The following is a 9,558-nucleotide window of genomic DNA, read 5'->3' as shown; positions in this document are numbered from 1 at the left end:
CTGGGATCTAGCCCTAATGAAAGCAAAGTCTCTTTCCTTTATGGGGGCCAATATCCTAGGTCTGAGATCAGAACGGATTTGGAGCCCAGAACTGATGCAGGATTATTCATCATGGAACCTGGAAAGTCACCATGCCATCTCCAAAGCAAGGATTGGGCTGCACAGGGAGTACTGAGACAAAACCTATGCCTTGCCCACACAATTGGCTGGCCCTGTAACCCAAAGACTGAGCTTGACCTGCCCCCAAAGACTCACCTTCAACTGAGCCTTCCAGGGAGATCACTACACTATTAGGGGATTATACCCTGGTACCTTTCAGGCTCTGAACCTAACCCTAGACAGAGCTCGGCCCTAAAGGGGCCCACCATGGAGGTCTGAGAAAAGAATAAATTTAGGGCCAAAGGCAAAAGTGGAATATTTCAGTGTGGAAGACAAAATTGTGCCATATGTGATTTCCAGGGCCAGGAGAGCTGCAGGAGGTATTCTGAACCTAAACCTAGCCTTTGCCAAAACAATCTTCTGACTCCTGAATCCAAACCCCAAGCCTGAATCACAGCTTACCACATGCCCTTAACTCAGCCCACCAGCGACGTCACTGCAATGCCAGTGACTATGACCTGGACACTTCCTGGGAACTAGGGTTAGGGTTAGGTCTCTGGAATCAATAGGGCCTGAACCCCCAGCAGCACAGTGGTCTTTCCAGAGGGCTGAGGTGAGGATGCAGGTTAGGGTACAGGCTAGGCTTAGTCTTTGGGTTGAAGGACCAGCCTATGTTATGGGCCAAGCTTAGTTTTGGTCTCAGGATCCCCCTTGTGCAGCTCCATCCTTGCTTTGGAGATGCCATTGTGACTTTCCAGGTTCCATGCTGAATAATCCTGTACTGGTTATGGACTCCAAATCCATTCTTTTCTCAGACCTAGGAATTAAGCCCCCATAGGGAAAGAGCCTTTGCTAGGGTTAGGGTTAGATCCCAGGAGGTTTCAGGTGCCGAACTGACATCAGTCCAGTGTTCTCCCTGGAGGTTTTCGTTGTGGGATCCCGTTATGGTGTGTGACAGGCATAGGGTTTGGGTGCAGAGGACACCTGAATGTATGTCATTTGGGCCCTGGGTCCCCTTCTGAGCTTCCATTCAGGCCATAGAAATATCATGGTTAACTCCTGGGTTCCTTGCTAAAGATTTTGGCACCTGGAACAGGCCCCTCATCTGTTCTTTTCTCAGAACTAGAAGGGGAGGCCACTTACATCCAGAGACATGTCTTGGGTTAGGGTTGCCAACCAGGAAGTTCCAGGGATAGAACCATCCACAGGACAATGATCTCCCTGGAGAATTGAGTTGAGGGTGCATTGTCAGGTGCAGGTCAGGCATAGGGTTTGGATTCGGGAACCAGAAGACTGAATGGGCCAGGGTTAGGTAAAGTCTCATGATCACCCTTACAGTTCCATCTCATCCCTGGAAATGGCATGGGGGTCGACGTTGGTCTTTATCCTTTTTCTTTTCTTAGACTTCAATGGTAGGCCCCCTTAGGTCAGAGCACTGGCTGGGGTTAGGGTTAGGTCCTGGGAGATACCAGGGGCTGAACATGCAACAATTCAGTGATCTTGCTGGAAGGGTGAGTTGAGGGCGAGTGTTAGGGTTCAGGGCAGGCTTAGGCTTTGGGTTACAGGGCCAACCAATGGTGTGGGCTGGGCTTACATTTGGCCTCAGTACTCCCTTGTGCAGCTCCATCCCTGCCTTGAAAATGTCATGGCAATTATCTGGTTTTCTTGCAGATTAATTCTGCACCAGTCATGGGCTACACATGCATTCTGTCATCAGACCTAGGAAGTGGGCCCCATGAGGAAAAAGCCTGGGATAGTGTTAGGGTTAAATCTCTGTAGGTGGCAGGGCCTGAGCTGATCTCTCTGGAGGGCTATGTTCAGGACACACTTAGGGTTTGTTGGCAGAGAACAACTGATTGTGTGTTGCAAGTTTAGGTTTTGGCCCCCAATCCCCTTGTGTAGCTGCATTCTGACCCAGGAAGTCGTGACTTACTCCTGGTTTCCTTGATGTAGAATTCTACACCGGTAATGGGCCCCAGAGTTTTTTGTTTCTCTGCCCTAGGATGTGGGCTTTCTTTGAGAAAGAGCCTGAGTTCGGGTTGGGGTCAGTTCCCAGGAGGTGTGAGGGGCAGAGTCACTGGCATTGTAGTGATCTCCCTGGTGGGTTGAGTTGAAGGCACTTGGTAAGTTGACATTCAGGCTTAGGGTTTGGGTTTATGAGTCAGAAGATTGGGTGAAGGTCAGGTTGAGGTTCATAATCCCATCCTGTAGCTCCATCCTGGCCACAGAAATATGACGATTTCTGGCTTCCATGCAGAAATACACCTGGTCGGTCTTTGGATCCATTTCTGTTCTTCTCTCAGACTTTGATGGTGGGCCACCTTAGGCCAAGAACTTAGTTAGGGTTAGGGTTAAGTCTCAGGAAGTGACAGGGCCTGAACCCCCAATAGTGCATTGGTATTCCCAGGGTGTTGAGTTGAGGGCATAGGTATGGGTGCAGGTCAGGCTTGGTCTTTGTGTTTAAGGGCTGGCCTATGGTATGGACCAAGCTTAGCTTTGGCCTCAGGATTCCCCTTGTGCAAATCCATCCTGCTTTGGACGTCACATGGTGACTGTCCACATTCCATGCTGAATAATCCTGTACCAGTTATGGGCTCCAAATCTGTTCTGTTCTCAGACCTAAGAATTGGCTCAACATAGGGAAAGAGCCTTGGCTAGGATTAGGGTTAGATTTTTGGGAGGTTTCAGTTGCTGAAACACCAATGAAATGACCTTCCTGGAGGGCTGAGTTGAGGAAGCCTTTTAGGGTGTAGGACAGACATAGGGTTTGGGTGAAGAAGACACTTGACTGTGTCTAGGCTTAGGTTAGGGTCCTGAGTCCCCTTCTGAGGTTCCATTCAGGCCCTAGAAATATCATGGTCAACTCCTGGGTTCTTTGATAATGTTTTTGGTGCCCTGAATGGGTCCATAGTCTGTTCTCATCTCAGAACTTGGAGGTGGGACCCCTTACAATGAAAACCATGGATTGGATTAGGGTTGGAAACAGGAATTTCCAGGGGCAGAACCACCAACAGTGCAGTGATCTTCCTGGAAGGCTGAGTTGAAGACACATGGTCAGGTGTGGGTCAGGGCTAGGGTTTGGATTACAGAGCCAGAAGACTGAGTGGGCCAGGGTTAGGTAAAGTCTCATAATCCCTTTTGTAGCTCTTTCACAGCTGTGGAAATGGCATGGCAAAATTATGGCTTCCATGCTGATATATTCCACATTGGACATTGGCCCCAAATCCATTCTTTTCTCAGATCTCAGTTGTGGGGCCCAGTTAGGGTCAGAGCCCTGACTGTGGGTAGGGTTAGGTCTTGGGAGGTGCCAAGGGCTGAAATACCAACAGTTTAGTGATCTTCAGAGAGGGTTGAGTTGAGGGCATGTGTTTAGGTGCAGGTCAGGTTTAGGCTTTGGGTTACAGGGCCAACCAATGGTGTGGGCCAGGCTTAAGTTGGCTTCAGTGCCCCCTGTGCAGCTAGATCCCTACCTTGGAAATGTCATGGCAATCATGTTTCTTGGTGGATTAATCCTTCTCCAGTCACAGGTCCCACATGAGTTCTGTCCTCAGGGTTAGGTCCCTTGAGGAAAAAGCCTGGGCTAGGGTTAGGGTTAAGTCTCTATAAGTGCCAGGGCCTAAACCAAAACCAGTTCAGTGATATCCTTGGAGGGTTGGGTTGAGGGTACCTGTTCGGGTGCTGGATACCACAGTTTTGGTACAGGGGATGGCTAGTTGTGTGTTGCAGGCTTAGGTTTTGCCCTGGATCCCCGTCTGCAGGTTCATTCTGATCCTGGAAATGTTGTGGCCCAATCTTGGGCTCCTTACTGAAGAATTCTACATCAGTAATGGGCCACAGAGTTTTTTTTATTTCTCTGCTTTATGAGGTGGACCTTCTTTGAGAAAGAGCCTGAGCTAGGGTTGGAGTCAAGAGCAGAGACACTGGCATTGCAATGATCTCCCTGGTGGGGTCGGTTGAGGGCACTTGGTAGGCTGCAATTCAGGCTTAGGGTTTGGGTTCATGAGTCAGAAGACTTTTGGGTAAGGGTTAGGTTGAGGTTCAGAATTCCTTCCCGCAGCTCCATCCTGCATATGGAAATGTCATGGCAAATTTCTGGCTTACAAGCAGAAATATACACCATTGGTCTTTGGCCACAAATCTTATGTGAATGTGGTGTGTGTCTGTGCTTGAAATGGGCACTTATGTGTGGTATACATCAGATGGATATGTGCTGTATGAGGTGTCTGTGGTATGCACAGGGTGTGGGTGTGTGAAATATGTGTAGTGTGTGCATGTGTTGCATGTATGTTGAAATTTTGTTATGTCTTTGGAGTGTGCGTGTGTGTGGAATGGTGTTGGTGCATTTGTGGTGTATGTGTGGTGTGTCTCTGTGCATTCTGTATATGTGATAAGTGTAGTGTGTGTGTGTGGATCTCTGTAAATTTGTGGTTATTATGTGGTATGTGCTTGTGGGGGGAATATTTTAAGTACATGGTTATTGTGTGGGGAATGTGTGGTGTGTTTGTGGTGTTTTTGTGTGGTGTAACTGTGTTGTACTTGAGGTGTGCACTAGTGTGTGTGTGTGACATGTGTGCTGGACATGTGATGAATGTGCGATATGTGTTGTGTGTGTGGTACATGTTTGGTGTGTTGTATATAAGCAGCGTGTATGTTTTGCATATTCGGGGTGTGTGTTGTGTTAAGGCAGACTGTGGTGTGCATGTGGTGCGTGCATAACATAAGCAGTTTTTTTGTATCGTGGGTGTGTGGGAAGTGTATGTCTGTAATACAGGTGTGGTGGATATGTGTGTAATACAGGTGTGTGGCGTGTTGAGGTATATGTATGATATGGGTGGTGTGTGGTATGTGTGTGTTAAAGTTACTGTGTTTCTTTCATATGATAAATGAAAGTTACTGTGTTTCTTTCATATGATAAATGAGTGTTATGGATGTGTGGTTATTGACATATGTGTGTTTTGTCACTTTGATATCTCTTGTTTGGTGTATGTGTGGTGGGTATGTGTGATATCACTTGTTTGGTGAAGGTGTGGTATATGGGTGTTTTTGGTATGTGTATGGTGTGTGTGTGGGCTATATGTGTGGTGTGTGTGTAGTGATAGTATTTGCATGCCATGTGCGTAGTGTGTGGTGTGTCAGTGATATATAGGTGGTTTATGTGTGTTCATGTATGATATATGTATGTAGTATGAGTTGTGATTAAGGTATTTTTCTGGTGTGTTTGTTGTCCACGTGTAGTGTTGTGTATGGGATATTTGTGTGGCATTTGTGTTGTGTGTGTGTGGTGTTTGGTGTATGTGTTGTTTATGTGTGTGGTATTTTGAGTGTGTCATACATTTTGTGTGTGGTTATGTGTGGTATTGATGTTTGTTATGCATACTTGCTGGTGTGAAGTATGTATAATATATGTGTGGTATGCATTTGGTGTGTAGAAGTGATAAATGTTTGGCATATATGTGGTATGTGTGTAGTATATGTGCTACATTGCTGATGTGTATGTGTTATGATTGGTAAGTGTGTGGTATATTGTGGAGAAAGTGTGTGGTGCACATTGGTGTGCTTCTAGGATATGTGTGGAATGCCTGTGTGTGTGTTATATGTGTGGTGTCTATGAGTGAGAATGTGTATAATATATGTGTGGTGTATGTATGATGTATGTTTCATAGTGAGTTGCATGTGGCATGTTTGTGAATGGTATGTATGTGATGTTTGTATGGTTGTGTGTGATGTATATGTCTGATGTGGGTATGGTGTGTGTGTGTTTCTCTGTGACATTTGTATGGTTCAGGAGTTTGTGGTGTATGTGTATTTTGTGTGTGTGGTATAAATGGAGTGTGGTGTGTGTGGTGTGTATGTGGTATATTTGTGTGTGTGTGTAATTTTTGTGTTTTGTATATTTTCTGTGCATATAGCTTGTGTGTTTAGTATAAGTGATAAGACATGCAGCTCATGAGTGGTGTGGGTGTGATGTATGTCATGTATGTGTAGTTTATGTGCAGTGTGTTTATGTGCGATCTTTTATGGTGATTTTGTGTTTCATTCGTGATGTGTGCAATATATATTTGTGGTGGTATGCAACATATGGATGGTGGGAGGGAGTGAAAGTGGTGTATGTGTGGATTGTGAAGTGTTTTGTGGAGTGCATGATGTGTATTTGGTGTGTGTTTGTGTGGTGTATGACATGTGTGCAGTGAAGTTGGTTTGTCTCTGTGTGTGTAGTATATATTTGTTCTGTCTGTGATGTGTAGGTGTATATGGTCTATGAGTTGTTTACGTGTAGTGTGTATGAAGTATGTGTGGAGTTTGTCGGTTCAATATACTGTGTAAGTGGGTGTGGTATGTGTGGTACGCATTTGGTGTATGTGTGGTGGCTGTGTGTAGTTTTCCTTTGGTTGTATTTGTGGTATTTGTGTAAGTGTTATTTGTGAGCAGTCTGTGGAGTATAAGTTTACTGTGTGTTGCTCTTTTATTTTTGGCATGGCATGTGTGTGTGTTGTATGTGTGCTATTTTTAGTTTTTTGGGTTTTTTGGGGGGGAGATTTTAACCTTTCAAATAGGTGTATTCGTGTTTTATTGTTTGTAGTTTGCTCTTTCCTAAAAACAAGTGATGTTGCTCATCCTTTCATATGCTTATTTCCCATCCACATATCTTTAGTGAGGTTTATTCAGAGCTTTACCTTTTTTTCCCCCTCCAAATTTAGGGAGTTTGTTTTCTTGTTACTTAGTTTTACAAGTTCTTTGAATATTTTTTTTTATTTATTTTTGAGACAGAGAGAGACAGAGCATGAACAGAGGAGGGTCAGAGAGAGAGGGAGACACAGAATCCAAAGCAGGCTCCAGGCTCTGAGCTGTCAGCACACAGCCCAATGCGGGGCTCGAACTCACGGACCGTGAGATCATGCCCTGAGCCGAAGTCGGACGCTCAACCGACTGAGCCACCCAGGAGCCCCCTTTTTTTTTTTTCTTTGAATATTTTATATAGAAGTCCTTCTTCATGTGTGTTTTGAAAATATTTTCTTTGAATCAAGTGGGGAGGTGTAATTTAATAAAGTCCACATTATCATTTTTTTTTTTCTTGATTGTGCTTTTGGTATTGGATATAAAAACTAATCACCAAACCAATTTTGGCAGAAAATTTTCTTGTATGTTTTCTTCTAGAATCTCAATTTTGGACACATATAGTTTATAGTTTTGTTTTTTACATTAAGTCTATGAATAATTTTAAGTGAATTTATATGTAAGGTGTACAGTTTGTGTCTTTGTTCATTTTTTCCATATAATTCTTTTGCATTATAATATTAGAAAAACTATCTTTTCTCCATCCAATTACCTTTTCTGTTTTGACCAAGATCAGTTGATTAGTTTTGTATGGGTCTATTTGTGGTCTCTCGATTCTATTTAGCTGTGTTATCATTCCTCTAATACAATCCTCTCTTCATTACTGTCACTTTATAATAAATCCCGGAATTGACAATATGAGTTATTCAAATTAGTTCTTCAGTATTGTCTAGAGTAGTCAAAGTTTAAAAACAGTTTGTCAATGTCTGCAAAAATATATTTGCTGGCATTTTTATTAAGAATATGCCGAACCTATCAATTCAGGACAATTGTTATCTTACCAATTTTTTAAATCTTTTAAGAGAATTTCCATAGTATTCTACACCACACCCAGATTTGTACATCTTTTGTTAGATTTATGCATGAATAGTTTTTCTTTTCTTTTTTTTGTGTGTGTGTATTCCTTCCTTCTTTCCTGACACCCCCTCTCCATTCCTTCCCTTTCTTTTCTCTTTTCTCTCTTCCCTCTCCTCTTTCTTCTCCTCTCCTCTCCCTCTCTTCCCTTCCTCTCCCCTTCCCTTCCCTTTTTATGTACTATAAATGGTATTATTTTTCTTTCAAATTCCAGTTGTTCATTTACCAGTATACAGGAAAGCACGAGTTTGGAGTGTCCTGGGCTGCCTTCACTAGAATAGCCAGAAGAGGGCGCCTGAACTCCTCTTTTCCCACAGAAGTCGGGATAACCTAGGGGACCAGAGTGGGAAGAAAGCCTCCTGTAGGTGTCCCCTACTGGTAATGAGAGGGCTGGACTGCGGATTCTGGACGTTCTTCTAAAATAGCAAGCACAAAAGTTCCTATTTTCCGGACTATTCCCATGTTTTTTTATTCTTTGTTTTATCGTCTCTGGCAAGTTTTATTTTACCAAAAAATGCCTTCATTTGAAGGTTTCATTGGTCAAAATCATGTGTTTTGTTTTGTTTTGTTTTTCAGATTCAGGATGGTTTCTGAGGAGAAATATTGATACAGATTCAGAGCAATGGAAAACCCGTATAAAATAATGAAACGTACAAAATATTGGGGCCTTCCAGTGGAATGAGTTGGGAACAGGCCAGTTCCACCTGAGCCACAAAAGTAAATGCACATGCTTTCATTAAATTTTGAATGATTGATGCTTCCTACCATATTATGTAGTTAATTGCAAAATAAAAAAAATAGGTGTATTATAACTCATGAAACTATTTTAAGTTCAAATATTTTATTTATACCGGAGCCAATCTTTTTACTTTGTTTTGTTGTTTATTTTAAAATTCAGAAAATGTGTTCATGTTTTGTTAAAGTTTTACCTTTGTCTAACATTCTCTCAAAGTTATTTTCTCTCATTGGTTGTAAGCAAATGGTTAGGCCCTCATCATCATAATGCTTGACTATTGTCAGGAATTTTCCTTGGAGAGCTTTATTATCTATTTTTCCTTGATTCTACATACCTTCCCACTTTGATAATTTGTACAAAATGTATAATCTATTGCATCATGATGCTTTCGATTTCAATGTGGTATAGTTTCTCAATTGATATAGCATATATTTGATAAATATTGTTAATTTGAGAAGTGTCATGATTGCATTTTATCTTTAAATAAAATCTCTTTAGATAAAATCTATCTTTAGATAAAATCTCTGCATCTTCCCCAAACACTTCTCCACCAGGTAATTTATGTGAAGACCACAATAATCCTTTGTGAACCCAGAGGCATTAAAATTCTCCAACAGAATGTTACAGAGAGTGAATAAGTCCTTTTCCTGTTTTTAAATCTAGTTATCAGTTTTTTCGTTGAATTATGGGAATTCTTTACATATTCTTGATCTTATTTTTGTTTCAGATACATAATTTTCAAACATTTTCTCCCATTTGATACGTTGCCTTTTCCCTTTGTTGATTGTGTCCTTTGATACAAAGAACTTTGAAATTTTGATGTAGTCCAATTTATCTATTTTTTACTATTGTTTCTTGTCTGCCCATTTTAAAATTGTTTATCTTTACGTTGAATTTTTAAGTGTTCTTTGTACATTTTAGATACTCAATCTTTTTTAAATATGAAATTTATTGTCAAATTGTTTTCCATACAGCACCCAGTGCTCCAACAGGTGCCCTCCTCAGTGCCCATCACCCATCCTCCCCTCCCTCCC

Source organism: Panthera pardus, unplaced genomic scaffold, assembly GCF_024362965.1.
Source record: "Panthera pardus isolate Hobbes unplaced genomic scaffold, ASM2436296v1 HiC_scaffold_17, whole genome shotgun sequence".
In the NCBI taxonomy this organism is placed as follows: Eukaryota; Metazoa; Chordata; class Mammalia; order Carnivora; family Felidae; genus Panthera; species Panthera pardus.
Note: the sequence above shows the minus strand (reverse complement) of the source record.